Raw genomic sequence first — 27,319 nt, 5'->3', positions numbered from 1 at the left:
TTGCCCTTAAGAGGGAAGTGTGGGGACAGGTTGATTTGAATCTCTTGCTTCACTTATTGGGTATATAACTTTAGAAAATCACCTGAACTGATAAATTTTCCAATTCCTTTATCTGGAGTTGAGGTGGGATCGCACACACATGCACACACACACACTTGGGCGGGCTACACACCAGGGCAAATTTCCATGAGAACAAAAATGCTTTCCTGAAACTTGACGCCTGCTACAAGACTTTAAGTAAGTACATACAGAGAAGTGTGGACAAGTGGGGACAGGGGTGGGGGAAAGATTATACTCAGAATTATTGGGTTTATTTACCAGGTATATATTAGGCTTACCTTTCCTCTACCTTAGTTTCCTCATCAGTAAAATGGCCAGAATAATATTACCTTCAGGGCTAGTTGGGAGTTTGAATTAATTCATATGTGAATTAATTTGTGCCTGCCACATAAACAATAGCTATTATTACCATTGTTATCATTCTGTAAGACAGAGATAATCACTAGAAATCTATGCAAAGGGCTGAGTGCAGAAGATGTTCAACACACGTGAGCTGTTACTGTCCTAGACAATTGTCTATGCTTTTGGAGATGGGTTTAAGAAAATGATACCAGGGTTAGTGTGGAAGATTGATACAAAAGACTTAAATTCGCTAGTGTAGAGTGGTGGCAATGTTCATAGGAGTTTTCATGTAGGTGTAAACCGACTGGTACAAAGTCCTTTAGAACCATGATTAAGGAGGCTCAATTGGATACTGTGGCAGAGATAAAGAATTACATCCAGGCATCTGAACCTCTGCACTGCAGGAGATAAATGATATAAGGAATTAAAGAAAAATTGTGCTAATATGAACATTTTGCCTTTTAGCTCATCGAAAGCTAGTAGCGCTTTTCGTTGGTCAATATTTACCTCCTGAATTGAGAAATGGGAGTCAATACTTACTTCCTATTGTTAGTACGTCTAGTTTCTGTACACTACACGTAAGCGGCCTGTACACACAGGCACCAATACATTAATAGCTATATCAATAGAAAATCAACAATAATCATTTATTTTTAATGGCCATCACCACTGAAACACCAACAGTGCAATCTGCTCAAGACAAAGAGGAACACTTAGCATGATAGATGTCTGTGGATAATTGATTTAGGTTAACAACTTCCTTTCCTAATGGTGCTAATTGCGTTAATCAACGGGCTGATTTCATCAGAGGCTTTCAAAGGCCCATCCTGGAGGTTGCCGGTTCTCTCTCTGGTTGATGAGTTAGTTCCCCAGGTGAAGACACCCAGGCTGGATTTATAATCATCAGCAGAACTGTTTTAACAGTTCAGCCGATTAACCCGTTCAGCAGCCCACGGCCCTGTTAGAATTCTTGGACCTGGTTAATTGGGTAGATCAGATCTGGTGCAGTGGATAGTTGGTAGTGGTGCTGGTGGTGTGGTTTTGGGCTTCCCAGAATTCTTTTCCTCTTCGTGGGCACTAATTCATCTTCATTCTGTGTTGTTTTAGTGGACAATGATCTACACCAATAAATGAATACAGCAATAGACATTCTCTTGGAAATTTTAAATTTTGATCAGAAGGAGTCACGGACAGAGAATTATGCTTAGAGCATATTAATTTCAGGGGAGGTGTGCAAACAAACCTGTCATACAGATACCTGCTCTCAAGTTCCCCTAGAAAATTCCTGGTTCCTGAACATGCCCTTCAACCATCTTGAGTTCTCCCATATTGTTTTACCAGAGTCCTTTGAAGCTTTTGCTATTCAGAGCCAGCTTCTGTTGCTTGCAATCAAACTGTACTAACTGGATCAGTTTTCAGATTGGCTTTGTCACCCTTGCCAGTTCCAACTGATTGGTAGTGGCTGCAAGGAGTGTTGTGTTAAGAAGGATTCAGAGGATTCACGCAAGAATTGTGGAAAGAACGTAGCACTCAATTAGCAATACCAGCATAGAATAAGTGGGATGGGGGGAGTTGAGGTGGGGTAGAATATTACTGATGCCAAATACATGCCAGGGACCTAAAGACACAGAACACAGTGTTTAAGGGAGGGGGCTCTAGAGCCAACATGCCTGAGTTCACATCCTGGTTCTCCCACTTCCTGGTTGTGTGCTCTTGGGCAAGTCACTTACTCTCTGTCAGTTTCCTCTGGAGCACAATGAGGATATCACACCCCCTTATTTGGTTGCTATAAGAATGAAATATGTTAGTAACAAGTAAAGGACTTAAACCATATTTGGGGCACAGCAAGGGATAAATAAGATCTTATCTGCTGCTATGGGTGTTGTGTCATTGTTATACTTGGAGTGTAGACACTGGATATCTGAGTAGTGAGCACATGTATGAATAAACAGAAGGATGGATAAGTTACAGTTTTGAGGCAAAACAATCAATTCCAGAATAGTTGGCACCTTAGAGTCTGTGACCATTGCTCTCATTTCCTTGATTGGGTTCTCTGTAATTGTCATCTTTCTACCAGGCACCTGTGTGCAATTTGGTCTCAAAGTCCCTTTACTAGGTTGTCTGTAGGAGGTAAAACCACATGATCAAATTCTCTCTTTCCACCCTTCACCAGTGTATTTAAAACAACATTCCTATTTAACATCTGCTATATATTTTTCTTTAAACAGATTGTTTTGGAAAATATTTATTTCTGGCTACTTCCTTTTGCTTGTTACTAATACACATTATTATTGTTCTTGTTTTAATATCCCATTTTAGTCATCTTTCTGAAGCAAAGGCAGTAAAGTATTTTTCTTTAAAAAGGACACCATAGAAGCTTAATTTGCCTAATTCTTTTTTTCATTTTCATATTATTTTTCATTAAAGGTTATTACAAGATACTGAATATAGTTCCCTATGCTATACAGAAGAAATTTGTTTTCCTTTAAACCTATCTTTATATATAGTGGCTGACATTGCAAACCTCAAACTCCCAAATTTATCCCTCATCCCTCTTTCCCCCAGGAACCTTAAGATTGTTTACTATGCTTGCAAGTCTATTTCTGTTTTGTAGATGAGTTCATTAGTGTCCTCTTTTTATCTTTTTCCTGGATTCCACATATGAGTGATATCATAGGGTATTTTCCCTTCTCTTTCTGGTTTACTTCACTTAGAATGATGATCTCTAGGTCCACCCATGTTGCTGCAAATGGCATTATTTTATTCTTTTTTATAGCTGAGTAGTATTCCATTGTATAAATGTAAGTGTAAATACAGCTTCTTTATCCAGTCATCTGTCAATGGACATGCCTAATTCTTAATAGGAAGCTTGTTTAACAAATTTTAATTGTGATCCAGGAAATACTTTATATATGCATCTAATACATATAGTATCTACCTGTTATTTACTAATCCCTTTTTCATTATAACAGCTAACATTTATTCCTCTCTTATTGTGTGCCAGCCACTGTGCTGAACACTTTACAAATGTTTTCATCCCAAAAACCTAAGAGGGAGATTTTCTTTCTGCCCACTTCACATCTGAGGAAACTGAGGCACAGGACAGTGCAGCAACCCCACTGCTGATAGCAGACAGAGTAGCGATTTGGATCCAGGTAGCCTGGCTCTTGGGCTCCTTGATGCCCCACTGCTTCCAAGAACTGCTCATTTTCCAAACATAACAGACAGACAAGGAGAAAGAAGAAAATAAAAAGCCATTCATAACCCCACCATTTTTTGAGCGTAAGTTGAAGAAACCGTATTGTCACCTGTGAAGTTAAATAACACCAGAGCTGTTATTTAATGAGTGTCTGGCACAAGAACCATGCCACATGCTTCATAGCATCATCTCATTTAATTCACATGGAGAGTCTCAAAGGTAGGAACTATTACTATCTCCATTTTATAAATAAACAGAGGCAGACACGTCAAGTCTTTTTTGGGGGGGGGTCCCAGAATTGATCCTCTTACCTGAGACAAGACTTCATGAAAGTGGTTGATTTGAGAGGCAGTCTTAGGGCTCTGGGTGGGTAGTGGGGAGGACAGACGGGAAGGCATTCGACTTAGAGGATGCAGTAGCAGGTTGTCTCCTTGAGCGACCAGGGTACCATCCCACTTGGGATGCTGAGGTGGTATTTAGCACACATAGCAGATAAGGGACCACCTCCCACCAGCGGTTGGCAGCCACTGTGGGGATCTTCATTCAGGCCACTTCCTTCATGTCTAAGTCCAAGCAAAGCCTTCAGGCTGAGACCAGGTGCTGAGAACTGGAAGTCTGACTATTTGCATTGAAATGGTTGACCAAGCAGAGGTACAGAGAATGCTTGGGCATCTCACAATCAGGGTAGTTAACTTCCTTACTCAATGTCATGCTACCCGCAGCCAAGTGAAAAAGCCAAGTCCTCAGTTGTTTAAATAATTCCAGAGAAAAGTCATGAAATTCCAGTCTCCTTGCCTTACTTTTCTTCCAGCCCATTTCCTACCTTCCACCCGGCTCAGGTCAAATCTCTGGCCCCTGTCAGCTTCAGCAGCCCAGGAAGGCTCGGCTTCCTGGAAATAGATCCTAAGAGACGGCTGCATCACCATGTTTTTCTTTTACCAATTTGGGGAGACTTGTCTGAGACACTGGCTCCTACTGACTCCTGATTCAAAAACGATTTCAACTCAGTTGCCTCCCTCCTACTGAAGGCGAGTGCATTACTAATAGTAAGAGTATTGATTTTTAAAAATGAGCCTGTGACTGAACCTATTTAACAGCTATTGAACTTCCCATCTTTAAATATTTACTCTGCACCATTCCAACCCATAGGTCCTTCCTTGAGTCCTTGGTCCCTCCTTGGAACGTCCATCTCTGGAGCTCCCTGAACAGAAGACTTCAAACATCACAATATTAGTTGGTATGTTCAGGGAACTGGGTGTTCAGCGAAGGTGATTTTTATGTGCAACTGAGATTTAACACGGCATCTTGATGTCTTGTGTGGGTGATCTTTGTATCTTGTTTCATCCATAGTGGCCATTCCTTCCTTCCTTCTGTGCCAGGCACATTGGAGAGCTAAGCTAGCACAGGGGCGATAATTACATATTCCCTTGGTTTGTCTTAAGATCTATCATTTTTAATATCTCTTCTCGCCCGGATTTGAAGATGTAAGACAGTTTCTCAAACACTTGGCAGTCACAGATTCCTTTGAGAATATGACGGAAGGCCATGAGCTTTCCCATGTGACCCCATCACTTTGCTTTCATTTTCAGTCCTGGGGTTTCTGGGAATCCATGTTAAGAACTTGGAAAATTATTTCTGAAAGCTTTGTCTCTTTGTTTACCAAACTTCTCAGAGAAAATCATTTGTTTTTCCTCCTCATTTGTTTTCTAAAATTTGAGCAGAATAACGGATATGGGTTAATGGAAAGTTCTAGCCACTTGGGAACTTATATTCTAAGTGTGAATTCTTTGTATTACTCAGCCATTCATAAATCCACTTTTAAAAAAATTGTGAAATTTAGAAGTGTTTAATATCTATCTCTTTCTGATGCAACATAAAGTATATTTAAATTGTGGGAAACTTACTAAATTATACACCCATATTGCTTCATCACGAGTATACCCATATAATAGCTATCATTTATTGAGCATTTATTGTGTATTCGTTGCTTGTGTTATTTCTCTTTTTAAATTTATTTATTTATTTATTTATTTAATTTATTTATTTATATGTGTTTATTTTTAATGGAGGTACTGGGGATTGAACCAGGACCTTGTGCATGCTAAGCATGTGCTCTACCCCTGAGTTATACCCCCAGACCCTGTGATTTCTCTTAATGCTTACAACAGCTCTATTTCTGGTGTTGCTGTGAGCCCCATTTTTCAGAGGAGGAGAGAAAGGTTGAGAGAGACATTTCATTTTCCCAATTAGAAAGTGGTGAAGCCAGGATTTGATCCAAAGGTCTCTGACGCCAAATCTCATTTGTTGAACCACTATACTGTCACCATTACCCAGAGGCGACTTTCGTTGACATTTTGGTGTCCTTCTTATCCTTAATTTAAAAAAACTATTTAAAATAAAATTTTATTTTGTATTCTGCCTTCTTTCCTAGCATCAGAAACATTTTTAACACATCAGTGAAAGCTTTTTATATATCTTTAATTGCTGCTTGTTACTTAACCATTTTCCTATTAATGAACTTTAAAGATATTTCTAATTTCTTGTATTGTAAGTAACCCTATAAGGGACATTTTTAAGCATGAATGTTTATGTGTTATGTTATGATTTTGAAAATCAAGTTGTGGTTTTCAGTTTTTTCTTTTCTCCTTTTATTTCTTTCTCTTTCTTTCTTTTTTGTAAGTCATAGGGAAGCAAACTTTTTTTTTTCAAGTCAAGACGAGTCTTTATATTTAACCATACTTCCATCCTGAACCAATTTCTTGAAGCTGGACCTTTAAAGACACCTGATACGCTTTCTTTTTTGTGCCTAAATAAGTTTTTGTTTTATTTTCAACTCCAATGATATTCTTAAAACTTTTGGAATGTGGGCAATCTCATACCGCCTACATTGGAAGAGAATTGATGAGCAGACCATCCTAAGAAGCAGAAAGTCTAAATATTCTTGATGATTGGCTTTGGAATGTGTTATTAGAACACAATTAGAACCACAATTTTACTTGTAAGTTGGCTTTAGCTAATAAAGAAAAAATTACGCATTCTCCAAGGGTGTGCCAGCTCCAAACAGGAGAAGGATCGGAGAGTTATTTGCTGCGCAGCAAAAACAAGCGCATGTGGGGGTTTGGTCAAAACCCCACCAGGACTTGGCTCTCATCACGTAATTTATCACAGGATTATTATAGTTTCCTGTAGACTTGTCTTTATCCTCCTCTGGAATTTCAGGAAGCCATGAATATAGATCGGGGACACTGTAGTCTCCCCAGGGCCTTAAAGTAATTGGCATTTGCTGGGCACTCAGAAAACTGTGTTAAAAGGAAGCAAACAAGTGAGAAAACCAGCCTTAGACAATCTTGCAAATAAATACTCGGGGAGTGACTCTGCTCATCAGGAACCATTGCAGACTGGAAGACTTTTGAGCCCATTTTTCAAGTTTCCTAAGGGAGGGCCCTTAAGAACCACAAGACTTAAGGAACATGGCTCCAGCTGAGGTGGCTCCAGGATGACAGTCTTTGACCGAAGAGGCTGACATGAGTTCAGTCATGCTTTTAGGTCGCTCTTCTCTACATTCATTCTAGACCCATTCTGAGGGGGGGGATTTCAGTCTGATTTGAGGGAAACCTCCTCCTTGTTGAAAAAATGAAAGCCACCTATTTATTTCTCATTGGCTGAAAGGTGAACTGTGCGATGCCACGCAGAACAGGTCAGTCCAGCCCTCTCCTGTCCCTTCTCAGACGGGTTTCTTTTTTTTTCCCCACAATGCCTGCCATGAATTCACAGAATGTCACAGACCATGCAAGATGGTCCGGGTCAAACCCTTCACTTGGTCGGAGGGGACACTCGAGGGGCCTCCTGCAACTCTGATAGCATCGCTCTGCTCTACCCATGTAGTTGTTGGTCTCTCTTTAGTTTTCACTTTGCCGTTCACCTCCCGCACTCCTCTCGGGCTCTGGAGGACAAGCATTAATTTATGGTGCTGTGAAATGTGCAGGTCTTATCACAGGATTACAGGTCAATACCCTCATGCCTCACCTCCCTTACCTTTGGTCCTGGAGACCATGTTTACAATGCAGGTTTGAACTTGAGGGAGGGGGCTGGGTGAGGAAGAAAGCAATTAAAAGGCTCCCAATTGCCTGCTGACCTGTTTGAAGCAGGTAAGACTCACGCAGGTGTGGACGGGGGGCCCTTCACCCAGAGCCCTATCTCTCCAGGGAGATGAATTCACAGTTAATAAAGATAAAGGGCCCCAGAGAAATGCTATGAGCTGGGGCTGCATTGGCTGCTGAGCCGATCAAAGCCAGTCATGACTAATTCTCTCAGTGGGAAGCACTGGGAAACAGAGGAGGTTTGGTGTCATGGAGCTGCGGAGGGAAATGGCTTTGAACCCTGCCTCTGTCACTCAACGGCCATGGGATCTTGGGCTGTTGTCCACCTCTCTAAGCCTCAACCTACTGATCTTTCTTTTCCCACATTCCTTGGGAGAATGAACTATAACAATATGCAAAAAAGTGAGTGGCATCATATTCAGCAAATGAGAATTCCCTCTTTCCCTATTCTTTCCTTTGACTCTCACTTTGAAGGTAAATAGACTAGGGGTGCTTCTATTCATTCATTCATTCATTCATTCCTCAGTCATACCGAGCACTTACTAAGTGCCCGAATCCAGGCTTGGCAAAAGGGTATGGCAGAAAAATATTAGATGCAAAAGTTGCCCTGATGAAGCTGTGTCTACAGAGGGAGAGAAATGTTAACAAGACTGATAGCTGTCACGTACTGTGTTCACACTTGCAACATGCAGCGCTTTTCTTCTGTTCGCCGTGGAATCCCCAGAACAACTCTCTGAGATAGACACCATTATTATCCCATTTTTTAATGGGAAAACTGAGGCATGTGATTCATTAAGCAGCTTATCCCCAAAACAAGCCATGACTAGTGTCAGAGTGGAAATTTACACTCTGGGTCTTGTGTGGGAAACCACTCAGACGTACAAGAGGGTAATCATTACCCATCTGCCCTTGGAGATTTACCCATTTGTGGGCTGGGTTGTTGGATTTGGTGGGTTTGGGTGCTTACACCTTCGCTAGTCTAAAACAGGTGGTCTATGAACTAGCAGCATTGACATTGCCTGGGAGCCGCTTAGAAATACAGGTTCTTAGGTCCCGCCTCAGACCTGGTGAATCAGTCTCATTTTGACAAGGTCCCAGGGGATCTGTGTGCCCACTGGAATTTAAGAAATGTTTGTCTGCACATGCACATTAGCCTTTTAATGGTATAATTAACATAACAACTAGATAGAACCCGTATAAACCTAACCCAGTTATTGTATAACATGGACGTAATTGGGTTGTGAGGAAACTGTGGGATACTGACAGGAAGTACTCCCTACATGGTTTTGGCCCCTTATTTCTTTGACCCCTTAGGATTCTTTCACGTGCAATGTCTTCCCTAAGCTGGTCAGTAGGCATCAAACCCTCCTTGGCATAGAATCTCCTGAGGTGCTTCTCAGGTAGGAAGATTCAGGACCCAACTCACAGAGGTTCATTCCACTGCTCTCCAGCAGGCCTGGGACTCTGCATATTTAATAAGCACCCATGGATTCTGGTGCCAAGGGTTCTTGGATCTCATGGTTTGAGATCACTGACCCAGAGCCCTGTTTCTTCCTTTGGCTTGCCTGACCAGTGATGCTGACCTGCAGAGCACACTCTGTTGTGGGTGTCAGTAGGGTTAGGGTCAGTTCCTGGTCTAATTCTGCTTTGTTTCTCTTACCCTCAAGGAAGCACCCTGAAATTGAGAGTGATGTTATTGCATGATAACCATAGATCTTTTTTGAACATCCTATAAAGGATCACTCAGCTCTGTAGAAACCCCTCCAGTGGTTTCCCATTCACTGACACTAAAATCTCCCTCCTTACTGTGGCCTATAAGACCTTTTATGATCTGTCCCTAGTCCCTCTTTGACCTCATTTTCTGCCAGCCTCTCTGGAGTCTCTCAATTTTAGTCTTACTGGTTGCCTTGCTATTCCTCCGGCCTACCAAGTCAGTTCCCACCCTCGGGCTTTGCATAAGGGTCTCCCTGAGGGCTTCACAGGCTCATTTGAGTTCAGATACCACCTCTTCAGAAGACTTCAGTGACCTACTCTTTATCGTCTTTGTGGCCCTCATCACTATCTGCAGTGATACGAGTCCTTTAGTTGTTCACCCAGTTACCGTGTGTGTCTCTCTGTTAGGCTGTCATTTCCAGGCCTGGACCATTCCCATCTGCATCTCTAAGATTGGGACAAGAGCCTGGAACATAGGAGCTGTTCAATAAATATTTGTTGGATGAATGAATAAATGTACAAGCCTAATTAAAATTTTTGAGTAAATGATTCTCAAACTTCAGCAGTTGAAAGATTATTAGAAATTAATCATGTATGATACTTCCACACTGACCAGCATTTCTGCAAAGTGAGCATGCATGACTTAGAGGGCTGAGAGTGGAGACTGGCCCAACCTTAGCCACGGTATTAGTTTCTGACTGCTGTTGTAACAAATGACCACAGACACAGTGGTTGCAAACAGGGCAAGCTTACTATCTTATAGTTCTGGAGATCAGAAGTTCCTTCTGCAGGCTGTACTGAGGATCTGTTTCCTTGCCTTTTCCAACTTCTAGAAGCTGCTCCCATTCCTGGGATCATGGCCCCCTTTCACTCTTCAAAGCCAGCAGTTGCATCACTCTGAGTCTGCTGGTCATCACATCTCCTTCTCTGACTCTGACCCTTCTGCCTCCTTCTTATAAGGATCTTATGAGTCCACTGGGCCCACCCAGATAATCCAGGGTCCTCTCTCCATCTTAACATCCTTAAGTTAATCACACCTGCAAAGTCCCTTTTGCCACATTAGGTAGCACAGTCATGGGTTCTGGGGATTCGGATGTGGACATCTTTGAGGGGACCTGCCTACCATTACCACCTTTACTGGCCAAAAAAAAAAAAAAAAAAGAGAGAGATGGTTTGAGGTGTTCTTTTTGGAGCAGTTGTCTGCTGTCTGGATCCGCCATCGCTCATCCATCCCCAGGTCTCTCTCTTTGTGCCATTTCTCTGTGGGTCTCCTCCATTTCATTTCCTCCTTCCTCCCTCCTATACCACCGTTTTTGGTACCCTAAATTCTCAGGCAGTTCATGCTGGACAAATATGCACTTTTATTATCAAAATTTTTCTTAGGAGAGCGATATCTATCCTTTACAATGTTAGTATTAATCACTGTCCATTTTTTAAAAAAATTTATTTTTTTGTTTGTTTAATTGAGGGGTTGGATAGGTAATTAGATTTGTTTGTTTGCTTGTTTAATGGAGGCACTGAGGACTGAACCCAGGACCTCGTGCATGCTAAACATACACTCTACCACTAAGCTCTGTCCTCCCACCTTGCTGTCCATTTTTGATTTGCCACCTTGACACCAGTAGATTCTCAAAGTGCCATGGGATGCGTAGTATTTATTTCTGAAGGAGCCCAGATGGCTTCTTCTCAGGGAAGTTCAGTTCGTGTGACTTTGGCACCACTCACAGAGACATCTGAATACTCTCAGGAGGGTCACCAAACCAGCCAGGGTCTTAGGACGTCAGAGAATAAACACGGAAGCCATTCATCACATCCATTAGCTGAATAAATTGTTCCTTTTGTCCCCAGCCCACAAGGTGAATCCCAGGAGGGAACAGGAAGTGGCTTGAGAAAATAAACCCGGCTCTCTGGTCCTGTGGATGGCGCCTCCCCACGCCAGGAAGTGGCAAGCTGGCTTGGCAGAAACACGTCTTGGTGGACACCATTTTCCCTAGAGTCCCAACGGGGCAAAACTGCAGTCCTGACTGGATTCAATGAAGAACGTAGAAGTAAGTAGTGGCACTAAAATCTTGCACTCAGGCCTCACAGTTCCAAAATTCTGGAACCTTCATTACCTCAGGAGGTGCTGTCAGGCAGAGGCTTTGGAAAAGCCAGGTGAGGCTTTCTGAGAAGGCGTTAATCCTTACTGCTCTCCGGTCATGTCTCTTCATAATTCATGAGATACCTGGCTCCTGAGGACGGTGTCAGAGTGGGTGTGGTGACTGTCTCCTGCCTCCTGCTCGTGGTGCCATTGTGCTCCGATTAGTATTAATAATTGATTTATACAGCACCTTTTACAAGCCTGTCTAAGGTTGGCCCCTGTGTGGACACACGCATCACTTCCCTTCACCCTCAGATGATAAGCTTCCACCCAACGGGGTGGGAGGTGGTGGCGGGCGCCAGTCACCTCGGTGGCGCCGATGACGTGACAAGGAGACAGTTTGATGCAGGAAGTAGGGCAGAGCCTTATCTCCTCTGGCTGGGGTGGGGGAGTGGGTGGAGGTGATGCTGGGCCTGCTATTAATTAGTTGAAGGATCAACCTCTGAGAAACCCAGGTGACAGAAGTATCTTTTGGCCATGGGGCAGTGTCAGTTTCCCTTTGTGCTGATTTACCCCACTGTATAGATGAGGGGGAAGAAAACAAATCAAAGAACGCCAGCGGCAGAAATGGGAGTAAAGCCAGAGCATTTGTGAGTCACATCAGCATGTTACATGCGGCTGCGTGCCAAGATGAAGGTGAAGGTGGAAGTGATTATCTAAGGCGCAAGTTGTTGGCCGCCATATTTGGTGGAGCTTGGATTGCTTATGTTATGTTTTGAGGCATCCTAGGTTAGTGTTTGGAGCTGAGGTTTTTCAGGGACCCTGTGTGTGATCATTGTGATGTAGTTCTGCCAGTGTGAGTTCACTTAAGATCTCCAATTACTTGTATTTTTGACTGAGTCCACACCATGTACTTTAGGGACATGGTTTCTGAATAAAGCCCATCTTATGGTGATCCATACAAATACGGATCCCAAGGCTGACTTGCTGGGTGGTTGTGGGAAAGTTCTTGACTCTCCTTGAACTTCAATTTCTGCATCTGGGAAATGGGCTACTGAGAGTACCCACTTCCCACAGGCGAAGCACTGTGCTGGCTTTGGTAAGTGCTCTGTAAAGATAAGCTATTTATTATTTTATCATCATGATGATCATCAACGTGTTCCTCATCTTCATCAAATAGCAATCCTCTCCTAGGAGAAGTGAAACATCTTGGTAGATCAAAAGGGAAGTCAGTTTCCCAGAAAGGAGGCAGGAGCAGAGAAAGAGTTCTGTGGGTGTTCAGAATCTGGTGCCATGCTTCTCGGAAGGTCAGTGGGGAGGCTCCAGACTCATGCAGGGGTAAAGGCCAAGTGCAGGAATGAATCAGAGCTCTTGGGTGGCCACATGGAAGAACTCAAAGACCAGGAATCAAGCCCTAGTTTCAAAGGAATCCAGGTCATGGGGTGTGGACAGAAATGAAGCAGAAACTAACACTTGGTGCTAGATGACGAATTTCCAACTCTGTCCTACCCAATATCAGTCCACTGGTTCACGCTCCATGAACAAAGGGCACCATGACCACATGAGTGGGGAGGCTGCAGCACAGCCTTCCCCCCTCATGGGGAGCCACAGAGTTTGTCCATGTAGTAAAAGCTCTGAGAAGTCCTGAAGTAAAGAAATCTCCTTGGTTTAACTCATTATTTTCCAAACCTATTTAACACTTGAACTCCCTTCTCTGATTTGATTTGATTTCATAAAATAACACATACTTTCCCTGATTATGCTTTGGGAGGGATTGATGTAGACAGAATTTGGAAGAACTGTCTTCTCCAAGGCTAGAAAGACAAAATACATATTTTTTCTGTGTTTTAAATGCATCCTACCTGAATATCATTTAAAACAAACAAACAAACAAACTAAAAAACCTTGTAAATAGGTTCACTACCACTTCTGAATTATTGCTGTTGGGCCTGGAAATGTTCATCCGAGATTCTACAGCTTTTTTAAATGGCTTCCTTGAAGGACGGAGAATGGGAACTAGCTATGTTCACAATATATGAGACTACCAATACTATTCTTCATGATGTCCGTCTGATAGTCACGGTGGTCAGTCATGGCTCCTAGTTATTAAGTCCTGTCTATATGCTCTTCCGTGCACTAAGTGGGAGGCATATACTATCTCGTTTAGTCCTCCAAAGAGGAAACCAAGGCTCAGAGAGGGTCTGTAGTTTGCCTAAAGTCATCACTGAAAAGTAGCAGAGTCGACATTTGAATCCAGGATCAACCCTCAGAACAAAGTGAGGGCAGCCCCATGACCACCCTGCACGGCCTCACTAATCCTTCATTCTTATCAACATTGCGGATGCTCCCAGAGTGACTCAGGGGATCACACCGCCCGGCGGAGCCAGGGCTGCCCTGAGCAGTTGGGAGCTGAGGCCCAGATCACTTAGAAGTCTCCCCATCCTCCTGCTTGGAAGCCCGAGCCACTGAACGGCTGAGCGTGGCCCAGGCACCGCCGGGGAGGGTGGAAGCAGGTCTCACACCCCGGCTGTATGTCAGGACCCTGGTCCTCGGTGTGCCAAACCCAGCTGTGCGCTGTCCAGGAGGCGCTTTCCTTTCTGAAACTCACACTTGAGCACACACACAGTTCCCTGCACATTGATTCGCGTGCTGTATCGGACGAGAAGTCCCAGGACGGGGATCAGCTGTTCCAGTTTACAGGAGGCTGCCTGGTTTTCACACTGCAAGCCCGACATCTTGAGACGTCTCCTAGGCGCTGGCAACCCAGGGCGGTTGGTCGCTAAATAGGTCCTTTGCCTAGGGACTGACAGGTAAGCCTTCCCTAACGGCAGGAGGCCCCCCAAAACAACCAGTGTGACTGAAAACTGCAAGGTCCGCTCGGACTGCTAAAAACAACAGGGGTAATAGCCCTCATGGGAAAAAAACAATCCAGCAAAGTCTTCTTTATTAAACCTAGGACTTTCTTAACACAAAAAAAGCGCTTTCAAAATGATATCCTTCTTCTCCACTACCACACACTATAATAATTGCAGTAAGGATAGCTGTCATTTGGAAGTGTTTGCCAAGCTCCTAACTGGCCCCTGGACAGAGAGCACTTTGAATTTGCACTGCAAACCCGTGAGGTAGGAGCTGCTTTTATGCACAGTTGGACAGATGAGGAAACTGAGGTTCAGGCAAGTTAGGTCACTTGCCCAAGGTCACAGATATTACGTGCCTGCTGCAGGCAGCTAGGACTCAGGGAATGAGAGCTGATCCCAGGCCCCATCTGCTCGGCCATCGCCCTCCCTGTGACAGAGATGGAGACTTTGCGAATGAACATCTGTGGCTCATAATCATGCCCAAGCATCAGCTTCCTGAGGGCAGCTTCTCTTCATCAGTGTATCCTCAGAGTACTGTGCATGGGGCCTTAAGTGTAGTAGATGTTCAGTTAATGTTTGCTAAGCTGCACTGAAGTGAAAAAAAATCTGCTTCTCTGCACATAACGAAAAGTATTTTGCAGAAGCCCTAGTCTGTTTCAAATAAGCTGTTTTCTTTATTCCTCCTCTAGAATAAAAGCTATTTTAGTAATGCTTATCTCCCTTTTAGATTATAAGCTCATATAGATATGTAATATAATATATAAATAATATATTTAAAATATTTTAAGGAGTACAAACTATATATTTATACATTATCTATAATATATACTTACATATTATATAAAAATATTTGCTGTTTATATATTATATATTTTTATATTATGTATTATATTTATTATTGATAACCATATATTTATTATATGTAATATTTATATTATATAATTTATATAGTTATGCATTATATATAGTTATATGTTATATATTATATTACATATGTATTATTTTTAATATACATAAAATTATAAGGGCAAGCCCATACTGTGTTACTTGCTGCTGGATCCTAGCTACTAGCACAGTGCCTGGCACAGAGTAGGGACTCAATAAATATTTGCTTAATGAAAAGACGAGTAAGTGTAGGCTGCCCAACAAGAAAACACTGAATAGAGAGAGCTGTGCTGCTCCTAAGGAAAATTAAAAATATGGTGGAGTAGAAGCCACCCACCTTTAAAACAACAAATGGGTCTTGTCTAAGACCAGGAATTTTGGTACCAAGGACAGGGCTGCCTTAGCTACAAGGATATTGTCTCTGGGTTCTTGTTTCACAGCAGAAAAAATGTGAACCTATTAGCCAACTTTTCTTGAAGCCAGAGTCACCGGTAGCCTTTCCAGTTGGACCTCCTGGGAAAATGGCAGCTCACAGCCTCATGGGGATTCAGGCTTGGGTTGCAGGCAGTATCTATAGGTGAAGAAACCGTCAACTACTACTGGAAATACACGAGCACACAGCACTTTACCATGTGCCTGGCATGCTGCTGAAATGTCATATGTAATTAACCCAATTATACTTCACAACCGTTATGGGGTTGGGACCATTTCATCACTTACAGATGAGAAAATGAAGGTATAAAGGGTGATGTAACTTGCCCAAGGCCACAGATCTTGTAAGTCTGGCTTGAGTCCATGGTCTTAACCCCTGTAAGGCATTTCTCACAACCTGTACAGCCACGAGTGAAGAGGTGCTCAGGTGGTCAGTTCCATAAAACCTACTACATAGTATTTATTGTGCAAAGGGCTGGCATTCCCAATTCCCAAAGAATAAGGAACTACAAGTATATTAATATTAAAGAATTAAAGTTGTATATTAAATATTAATAACAACAGTATAGTTAATTATATTACTATATAATAATTATTATATAATAGGGATATTAATATAAATATTTAAAATATTGGATGTTTTATTAAATATTAATGATCAATACTAACAGCTACCACAATCGAGCATTCACTGTATGTCAAATACCTAATGAATTACTTGTTTTTACAACAAGGAGGTAGGTGCTTTTACATTAAAATTTAAAAATTTTTTTAAACATTTCAACTTTTCTGAGTTGTAGCAGACAAATAAAATTGTAAGGTATTAAAATTTCATCAGGGTGACTTGACAATGTATGTATACGTAATGAAACTCTTCCTCTCATCTAGCTAATTGACACACCCATCACCCCTCATATTTTTTTTGGTTATGAGGTGAGAAATTTAAGATCTACTCTTTTAGAAAATTTCAGTTCTACAGTACATTGTTATTGACTCTAGTGACCATGTTTTTCATTAGATCCTCTGACTCTATTTGTCTTATAACTGAGAGTTTGTACCCTTTACCAACCTCACCCTGTTTCCCCCACCCCCTCAGCCCTTGGCAACCTCTTTTCTATTCTCTGTTTCTATGAGTAACTTTTTTTTTTCTTTTGGTGATCCCATGCTGTATTTGTCTTTTCTTGTCTGGCTTATCTCACTTAACATCACACCCTCAAGCTCCATCCATGTCGTCACAAGTGGCAGAATGCCCTTCTTTTTTCATGGCTCAATAATATTCCAGTATATAGGGAAGAGTATTTTGAATGTGAGCTTGGAACGTCACTCCGCCCACCTAATCTCAACTCTTCTTTGGCAACAGCAGCTTACTTAGGGAGAACATTGTTGTGGTTATTGCTCATGAATCTGCCTCCTCTACCCGATTGTGAGTTCTCTGCCCACATGCTGATTCTTTCTGATCTCTACATCTTTAACATCTGGGTCTGTCAACTTTGTTGAGTTGAATCAAAGAAGTTTCACAGGCAAATCTAAGCAGAGGCAAAGCTACAAAATCCTGGATGCATATACCTCGTATAAGGAACATTAATCCCTTGCTCCACCCTCACTGCCCCACTGGGCATTTGGCAACCATCCCATGATCGAATAATCCTTGCCATCAATCTCCATGGATGTGAGAGCCTCCAGGAGGTGACACTCAGGAGGATCATTGTCAAACCCATTTTAGCCTTTCTTTCTAAATTCCCAGACTTTGTCGTTTTGAGTCGTCTCCAGAACCTTCCCAAGGGGGATTTTCCTTGCTCTTGTAAACTAGAGATTTATGTTCCTTATGTGAACTTTTCCCAGCTTAGCTGAGTTCTCAGTTGTGGGTGTTTTCCTTCGGGCGGAAGTGCGTGAGGCAGAGGACGTTGGAAAAACTGCTTTGTAGTGAGATTCTTAGACTAGTTCTTACCTGCGAGGGGTAATTTGTGAGGAAATGTAGCATGGGGCTTCTGGAATCAGAAAAACACATGGGCTTGCCTCTTGGAGCCCTGTGACTTTGGGCAAGTTATCTGCTCTTCCTGAACCTCCCCATGCCCTTATCTATAAAACAGGAATGATGATCTCTATCTTGGGGGGTGCTGGGAGGGGAATCATGATTATGCTTCGCCTTCTTTTTCAATCCTAATACTTATCTTTGTTGCCATCTGTCTTCCTTCTCACCACCTTTTCAACTATTACCATTATTTCCATCCATTTTTGGTGCTTTTTTTGGATCCCATTCCTCCTTCCACTTGTTCCAGCTTTTTAATCTTACCTTGTTTCTTTCAGCCACTTGCCTTATACACTGTATAACTTGGGTCTCCTTATGAATCTTTTTTTTTAAATACCAAGTTTTGTCTATTTTGAAAGACAATCCTGTAACTGTGGACATGAGTGTGCTTAATTAAAACATAGTCAGTTGAATCAATTCAGCTGTTGGAGTCAGGACTTCTGCTGGAAAATAGATCGTAATGTACGTTTCCAACCACTTCCCTCCCCACTTTGGCATGACTTTGACAGTTAAAATGATGTCAAGCCACAGTGTGTGCCCCTGAATGTCAGCCATGAATGGGTCCTGTTGATTCACACCTAATAGCTTTCTATGAGAGAAGTTAGAAAAAGAACATCAAAACAAACCAAGCAAATGCAGAAAAGAAGCGGTTAACATAAAATCAAGAAGTAAGGATTGAAAAATGACCAGTGTTTGATTAGTAAATTTAAGAGGTTGTTCTTTGAGAAAGAAACATATTTTAAGAGGACAAGTTATTGAAGACTTTAAAGAAGAAAAGGAAATGAGGAAACTTAAATATCCCAAGTTAGCAATGAGAAACAAGATATGAAGTTATAAAGGGGATATTTAGAGTTATAAAAGAGTGCTATATGTAACTCGGTGTCAAGACTTTTCATTTTTGTCACTATTGGGTTGGATGATTCTTTGCTATGCAGGCTGTGCTGGGCATTTCAGGATGTTTAGCGGCATCTCTGGCCTCCACCCACTAGGTGCCAGTATCGCCCCCTGCCCCCAAGTTATAACCACCCCAAAATGTCTCTGCATATTACCAGATGTCCCCTGGGGGCAAAATCACCCCAGGTTGAGAAACCATGTTCTCTATTAATCATTTTAGAAAATCTTAGTGACATGGAGAATATTCTAGGGAAATATTAATGATTGCACTAAAAATTAATATATATGTACAGTGTATGTGTCTCTCTGTATGTATGAAAACCAGGAAAAACATTTGCAAAGTTGTCAACAAGTCATCTCTAGAATACAGAGTTCTGGGTCAAAAGGAATTTTCCAGTGAGTTGTATTCCACACTCAAGAGATAATAAATTTTCGTTCCCTGTAAACTGCCAAGGTGACCAACTGTCCTGGTTTCCCTGGGAATGAGTGGTTTCCTGGGATGCAGGACTTTTATTCCTAAAATCTGGAAAGTCTGGGGGAAACTGGGGACAAGCTGGTCATTCTAAACCTATCCCATAGGTAATGGGGAAGAATACACCAATTCAGCACTAAAACAAGAAACCACAGGCCACGTTCACTTGTGAATATAAAAGAGGACATAGACAAAGAAACATTGAAGTTAAATCAAATGGTATGTAAAAGTAGTATTTTTATTTATTTGCCTGTCTGCTTAAGAAGCTTTGCTAAAGTAAAATCATTTGTGAGGTCTTCATTTCCTGCAGCAAGGGTGGTGTGGGCAGCACCTGCTGGGTCTCTCTCTCTAAACCCCAACCTCTCCTTCTTTCTTCCCTACTTGTTTCCTAAACCCATGCCCACATATTCCCTGGGGTGCTCCCTGGAACCCTCCAAGTTCCCTCCAAAGGACAATTGGAAATCCAAAACTAGAAGAATAACCATCATGGTTAAGTAGGGTCTATACCAGAAATATAAGATGGTCCAACAGGATTATTTTTGTATAGGTCAAAAGATATTCAATAAATACAAAGTCTGTGTGATTTAAAATAAAAATGACAACCAAGATTCATTACTAAACGTAGGCGTATGCTCCTCTAACAAATCTTATGCTTATCTTTTTTCAAATCACTAACAACCTCATTCATAATGGAGGCCTTCCCATTAAAGTCAGGAACAAGGAATCCTGTACGACCCTTAACTTAATCATTTTTAAGAAGTTTCAGCCAATGCAATAAAGCAGAAAAACCAGGTAAGAGGAAGATAAACTAGAAAGAGAGAGATAAAAATGTAATTATTTACAGGTGACATGATTGAATCAATGGAAAATTTTAAGAAATAATCAGAGCATTTCTTTTTTTTTTTCATTCTTATTTTTATTGAAGTATAGTCAGTTTACAACATTGAGTCAATTTCTGGTGTACAGCACAATGTTCCAGTCATACATATACATACATATATTTGTTTTCATATTCTTTTTCATTATAGGTGACTACAAGATATTGAATATAGTTTCCTGTGCTATACAGTATAAACTTGTTGTTTATCTATTTTCTATATAGTAGTTCGTATCTACAAATCTCAAACTCCCAATACTTTTTTTTTTACAAAAGAACCAAAACCTTCTCTAGTTTTTTAGATTAACCTAATAAAATTCCCCCCCAAAGGGTGTTTAAAAGAACTCATCAAAGTTAAGTAAAAGTGATCTCAAAGTTAAAATTAGGTGAGAGTAGCCATAAATTTTTATGTGAGAAATAAGAGAGGTCTTACACTACCAAATCTAAAACATATAATAAAGCTATAATAATTCAAACAGTTTGGGCCTAATGCAAAATAAACACTTAGATACATGGAATTAGATATAAAATCCCTAAATACACCTAATCATAGATAAAAATATAACCCATGATAAAGGTGGAAGTTCAAATCAATGGAGAAATGACCATTAAGTGAAAAATGATGCTGTGACATATGGCAAATTATTTGATAAAATAATGTCAAACACTAACCTTATGTCATGTGGCAAAATTAATTAAGTAGATTGAGTCACCTGTCGACAGTAAGACTATAAAAGAATTAGAAAGAAATAATGATAAACTTGTATCTGAACCCTGGATGGAGGAGCTTTTTTCCTTCCTTTTAGTCATTAAAAGGGAGACATCATAAAATTGTACAGTAAAAAGGGCAAATTTTTCTGAATGCAAATTATAGCTCAATAAATCTGACTTTTGAAGGTAAAAAAATAAAAGGCAAAACTATAAGTGATATACCAAATAAAAATGAAAACCAAAACATACCATAAAAATCAAAAGATGACTAGCAGAAAATATACATTATAGGAATAAAATGATTATTGATTTTATTATGTGAAGAATTATTTTAAGTGAATAAGAAGATAAATGTATAAACAGGCTGGGGATATGCATGATCAATTTCCAAAGAAGAAATATAAATGGCGCATTACAACTGTGAAAAACTATTCAATTGCATTATAATAAAATCAATGCAAATTAAAAGAATAAGATACTATGTTTTGCCTATCAAATGGGAAAAAAATAGAGTGACAATTATTGAGGTGGTGGGGATAGTCAGATGATAGACAGATAGGCAGAGATGTCACCAAGATAGATACACAAAGACGATCATAACAACACGATAGGGAAATTAGCTCATCAGCAATAAATTCTGTAACACTATACAAAGGGCAACTATATATAGTAATTAAAACCATGGTCTTAAAGAAGGAAATATTAATGATAGATAAAACTTTTTAAATTATAGAAGAATATGCAGTACACAATATACCTTTGCCAAAAACCAAAATACATCTGTATCCACACACCAAGAGAAAGAGTGTAAGGATGGAAAATATAGTGACAGTAATTCTCTGACTTGTGACTTCTATTTTCTTTCCTTGCACTTTTCTATGTTACCCAAAGTCTTCTATGTTATTTCTTTAATCATAAGGAAAAAAGCATATTAAATACGAAAATAATTTCAATATGGCTGATCAAGAGGCCGGCTGTCATTTGACTTCTTTATTTTTAACACATCATCATCTACCAGTTTTCTTTCATGACTTGTCAAACTGTATGACAGGGATAGACAGAACATTCAGTGGGATGATGAGGACTCAGAGAGGTTCCAAATGTTTCCCTTTGGGGGCTTGGCAGAGCATTAAAATTGATTAGTTTAGATTAAGTATTGCCTTTCCCTTTCCTCTTTAAAAATCAGATACCTCTGAATGGGGTAACAGGGCCTGAGCCCTTCTAGGGGCACACTGAATGTTGATTGACAGAGGCACTGTAAGATGCCTTTAATTACATCAGATTTTCTTCCCTGTAGCACACTATAAACACAGAGGTCTCTTTAAGATTTGGCTCATAGGTGTGACTGACTTTATCCTTGAAGTTACTGTCTAACTAGCACATGGAAAACAAGAGGGCACAGCATGTCCAGCATAAAGGCACAGCTACTGAAAAGACAAAGAAAAAGAAAAATGGAATTTAGGGTACATAAAACACATTGCTCTAAACAGATTTCTTTTCAGATCTTAGGCTAGCCATATTCTTGGTAGATAGACTCTTGCCTGGTTGTTGGTCCAAGTAAGGCATTTACTCATTCATTTATTCATTCATTCACTCACTAATTACTGCAGGGCATCCATGAGCCTCATGGTTCAGGCTCAGGTCCCCCATCACTGCTAATAAAACACGGACAACCAAAAAATCATTTCCCAATAACTCAAGCTCTTTATTTGTATCTCTTGGACACTGAAACGGACACAAAACCTGTGGACCCTTTTTATTTATTCCTATTCTCTCTTCTTGTGATTCTGTATAATTGAACCTGAAGTCTCAGCAGGGCAACAGTTGAAGGTGAGTAAGGGAAATAAACAGAATAGGCAGACCAGTATTCCCCTTAGTATGTAGGAAGGACAACTTCCTGCCACCTGTTAAACTCTGTTGGACGTACTTCACATCCCTTCTTATTTATCACACCAGTGATCCAGAGTAGGTAATATCATTCCTATTTTGCAGATGAGGAAATAAAAATTTATGTCCAAAAGGTATATAAACTTGAATTTGAACTTGGATATATCTAATTTAGCTTAAAGATAAATATACTTCCCACTTGGCTTGTTTTAGTCTCAGTTCATGATTGTTGTCTCAGTGTAATTAATAGTAGTTCCTTGCACTCCTCAAAAGCATTCCTGTTTGGATGATAAATTACATTGTCACCTATTAGAACGCTATTGACTTCAAGTAACGAGAAGCCAAGATGCAACAGGTGAAGACAAAGGGGTCTTTATAATCTCACAGGTCAAATGTGCAGTTAGGATAGCACCAGGGTTGAACAATTCAGCACCTCACCATCATCACTGAAGATGGACATTCCTTCTGTCTTTTCCTTTGCTAGCCTTCCTAGGTTGGTTCTGCTCCTGTTGCCCCTACTGTTTCAGGCAACTTTCTCACACACCAATGGCTAATAAAGGCAGACAAAGGTCTGTTTCTTCATTATATCTCCTTATAAACTTTTCCAAGTAGCTCCCAGCATATGTCCCCTCATAAGGTCACATGTTCTCTCTTCAACCAATCACCAGCCAGGGAATGGGGGAAAGTCACATGATTAGCTTTGACCAATCAGGGTTTTCTCAGTCAACCTAGGTGGGGCCACTGGACAAGGAAAGAAAAACTGGGCTCTTACAAAAGGGAAGAAGTGGAAAGTGGCTGTTTTGGGTCAGCAAAGGATAGGGATGACTGGCACTAGTAGGTGGAGAGAGGCCAGCCAGTTTGAAGGACCACAGATTGCTATTTCCACTAGCCTAGCCTCCCTCTCTCAGATTGTATTGTCCAAGAGGTTATGTCTGCCAGTCAGAGGTGGGAGTATGGCATCACTATTGGAAGAAGATGCAAACCTATAGCTGTAAGCAATGTCATGCATCTTGTAGGATCCTATGCTGGCATTTGGGAAAACTTTCAACAAATAGTGGCTTTTGAACTGAAGAGGAGTTTGCTCTGAGCTATTGGCAGGGATGGTGAGGGGCATTCCAAGCAGAGGGAACTGCAGATGTGAGCACCTGGGGATGAGAAAAAGCCTAGCATGTTCAAGGAACTGCAACAGCCCCTGGCAATGGCAGTGACAGAAGATGGGATGAGGAAGGTGAGCCAGGGCCATGTCCCAAAGGGTGGGTGTAACATGCCAAGAGGAGACGTTTCTCTTAGGGAGTCACTGATAGGCTTGACACTTGGAAGTGGTCCGACTTCTTATTGTTGTCTTGAAGAAATTCTATTAGCAGAGCATCAATGCTTCCAAAGTAGGTATTTTTTTTAATTTTAATTTTTATTTTTATTTTTATTATTTTTATTCAAGGGGTTGGAAATCCCAGCTGGCATAATGTAGAGAGGTTACTTAGGGCCAGGGATGAGTTGCACAGCTCTGAAAATGCTTAACTTCGGAATTGTTCCAGAAGAAGAATGTTTCTTTGCTCTATCTATGTATTCCTAATAGTTTGTGACAGCGAATTCACCAAATTCCTCTTTTTTTCCCCCTCCTGGGCACTAGCTACCCTACATTTCCCAGTGTCTCCACAGGTTGGGTAAGAACATGTGGCTAAGTTATGTCTGTTAGAAGGTGGGCATTAGTCATAGTCCCAATCCCTAGGCCATCCACTATGCTCTGTTTCCCCATCCACTTGCCAAATTAAGACGACTCCAAGGACATAGAGAAGGGCAGAGCTACCAAATGGAAGGAGCCGGATCTCTGAATGACTGTATGGAACAGAGCCCTCTGCTGACTTTCACTGTACTTAGTATCATAGAGAGTCAATCCTTCATAGTGATAAACCACTAAGACTTGAGAGTGTTGTTTGTTACAGCAGCTAGACTAACCTAATACATGCCTCACAGGTATCTACACACTCTTGAAATACTAGAAAAACTGACAAAACAGCTCTGTGACAAAGTCAAGGAAAATGTACTGAAGTAGAGGGAGGGGAGCAGCATAAGAATCCTGAAAGGGGAACCGTCTGTGGAGTGGGGACAGGAAGTCCTATCTTGCCTGGCTAAGGTGAGGACTCCATGACATTGTTTATGGAAATCACCTGGCAGGAGTTGTATCTTAACGGAATAAGTCGGGAAAAGTTTTTTTCAGAGTTGGTAGCTATTCATCTTAGAAATACCTGACAAAGGGAGAGAGTAAGAGTGAGGATGAAATGACATGATGATTTTCAAGCACTTAGCAAAGGGCCGATCAGATAATATGGAGGCAGCTATAAGAGTAATTAGAGGCTCTTACTGACATTTCTGCTGTAAGAAATGACAGGGCTGAGAGAGCACTGGTTTTAGGAGGAGGGGGCATTTCCTGCTGTGGAGAATGACATGAGCAGGAGTGTGGAGGTTGGAATGAGGGAGGAGAGGAGCTCCCAGAGATGGCACAGTGATCAAGACTGTGTTGGGATTGGTGTCAGTGGTGGGGCTGGTGTTGGTGATGGGATCGTGGGGAGGGAGATGAAGGACACCTGGTAGAGGAATTGAAAAGTTCTGTTTATAGCTGGATGATCACGTCAGCCCAAACTGATCCTTCCACTTGCCACCGGGCACACTTCTCTGCAGCACGCAGGCGCCTAATCATATCTCAAGTGCTATTTCCAAGAAGCTCAAAGGGCTTTCTGGAAGTTATCTGCTTGCTTGTCCCAACAGCCCTGCGTTATCATTCCCATCTCACAGATGGAAGACTAGGTAACATACTTACCCAAGGTTTGAGTGTGAGTCAGTGGCCCACGTGTAATCAGATTTCAGATTTCTCTGTCTTCAGGCCTTTTCTGTGGCTCCTCCAGGATAGCTTTGGGCTGCCAAGCAGGCGGCATTTCTTCTTCCCCAAAAAGAGCCATTAAACATCCAGATTCCTCATGTAACTCAGTTTTAGCTAGACCCTGATCTGTAACGACACGAAGTTTGGTTTACAAACTAAATCGTCTCTCGGAAGAACGAGAGAGGTGCTGGTTGACATTCTGTGCTTTTGTTACTAGAATTTATGTTCAAGCAAACAGAAAAAAGGAAAGAATTTTACAGTCAGTACCTGTGCACCCAGCAGCTAGATGCTACAATTGGCGTTTTGTTTATTTTACTATATCAGCTGAACTGTTGCTAAAGCGGTGAGGGTGAAGTTCTTTCCAATGATGTGGAAGTGATGCTATTCAGAATCTTTTAAAATATCTGCAAATGATAAGGTAAAGTTCTTTTAAGAAAAAAATCTTTACATCTTTCATCTCCTCACCATAGAATGTAGTATTTGCTACCACAGTGAAATTACAGCAGATTTCAAGACCATTTTCACACTGAGAATAGATCCTTTGAAATAAAATGTCATGCCATTTAACTAGATTTGTCTGTTTGAAAAAAAAATCCCTTTCCACAGCTAAAAAACAAAAACAAAACAAAACAGGGATTTAGAACAGGGAGTGTGGCCTGCAACCCTGGAATAGGTACTTACTTCAAGTCTTTCCTGGGAGAAATGTGTGTAAGGTCAGGAGACAGAAAAGTCCTCGCCAGAGGAGCCGAAGCAATCTTTACATCTTATTTTATGGAGGAGGCTCAGAGAGGCTAAATATCTTGCCTGAGGTCACACAGTGAAGGCTTTTCAGTAACAGTATTATACCAGTACCTTTTGATACTGGAGGCAGAGCTGATGGAAAGAACGAAAGAACTGAAATGGCCATAACATTTTGTTAGTATCACTATCCGCCCCATTCTGACTTTATTTACGGGCAGATACGTGCTTAAACAATAAGCAATCGTTTTGACTGCCACCACCAGAGCCATCAGAGTAATTTCCCTTTTGGGGGAAAAATGTTGGGAAAATTGTCCTGAATGTGGATTTAAATTGCCTTCGTAAGGCAGAGTTTTTGCTGCCTCTTAATATGCTTTTGGCATGGCCTTCTCTGCCCAGAGGCTTTGCCCTGGATCCATTTCCTGAGTTGCCTATGCCTGTAGCTTCTGAGGCCTCTAGCTGTTTACTTGCAAGTAATGTTTAGATGTACCGCCTGATCAGAAAAATGAATACCGAATTGAAGCCTGAATTCTGGTCTCCCTGCCACTCTTACTGATTTAGCCAAGAGCAAAGAGGCTGTGGTTTCACTGGGATCTCTGCTTGCCTCTTCCGGGGAGGTAGGAGTACCTGCCTGGTAGACCACTGGGGCCAGGACCCATTCTGAGAAATCCAGCCTCCTCTCTTGACTCCAGGAGCGCTCTCAGAACCAGCAGCCCCTAAGCTCCCAGCAGAGACCCACACTGCAGGAAGGAAGCAGCAGAATCTCATGTCCCTACTCTATCAGTTTGTCATCTTTGTCCTGTGCAACCCAGAGAGACCTTAATCTCTTGGGCGTCAGCCGGGATTCTGTCCCCAGCACTAAACTCATTTAAGGGAGGGGGGGCTGTATTAATAATGAAGATAACCAAACAGCCCAGGCTGTGATACTCCCTGACCTGCCCCCAGACTGGCCTTAATGACTGTTTGTGAAGTGTGTGGAGAGCCTCAGATGAAAGGCGCCCAGGTGAGCACAGCCCTGCCCACTGATGTCAGGACACCTGCTGAGCCCAGCCCGCCTGGGGTCCAGCTGTTCTGCCCCAGCTGGCTCTGAAGGTCTAGCTCCTGCAGGCAGGCGGGCAGGTGGGCAGGCACTGGTGCAAAGGAGAGAGAGAAGGGAGAGGGACC

General features: G+C 41.5%; 2 long non-coding RNA genes across 2 annotated transcripts in view; one reads left to right on the top strand and one right to left on the bottom strand.

The window, feature by feature from the left end:
- Positions 1 to 4,749: 4,749 nt before the first annotated feature.
- Positions 4,750 to 27,319, top strand: part of LOC140690939 (uncharacterized) — a 186,324-nt gene continuing 163,754 nt past the window's right edge. The window contains exons 1-2 of the long non-coding RNA XR_012066345.1: positions 4,750 to 4,838; positions 11,263 to 11,462. This is a non-coding gene — a long non-coding RNA (uncharacterized lncRNA). The remainder of the gene's footprint in view (positions 4,839 to 11,262; positions 11,463 to 27,319) is intronic.
- Positions 21,642 to 26,408, bottom strand: LOC140690991 (uncharacterized). Its single transcript, XR_012066417.1, has 4 exons — positions 26,099 to 26,408; positions 25,685 to 25,821; positions 25,358 to 25,543; positions 21,642 to 22,079 (listed from the first exon to the last, which is right to left on the bottom strand). It is a non-coding gene; the product is annotated as an uncharacterized lncRNA (long non-coding RNA).

This window comes from Vicugna pacos, chromosome 32, assembly GCF_048564905.1.
Source record: "Vicugna pacos chromosome 32, VicPac4, whole genome shotgun sequence".
Taxonomy (NCBI): Eukaryota; Metazoa; Chordata; class Mammalia; order Artiodactyla; family Camelidae; genus Vicugna; species Vicugna pacos.
Note: the sequence above shows the minus strand (reverse complement) of the source record. Positions and strands in the feature narration are given on the sequence as shown.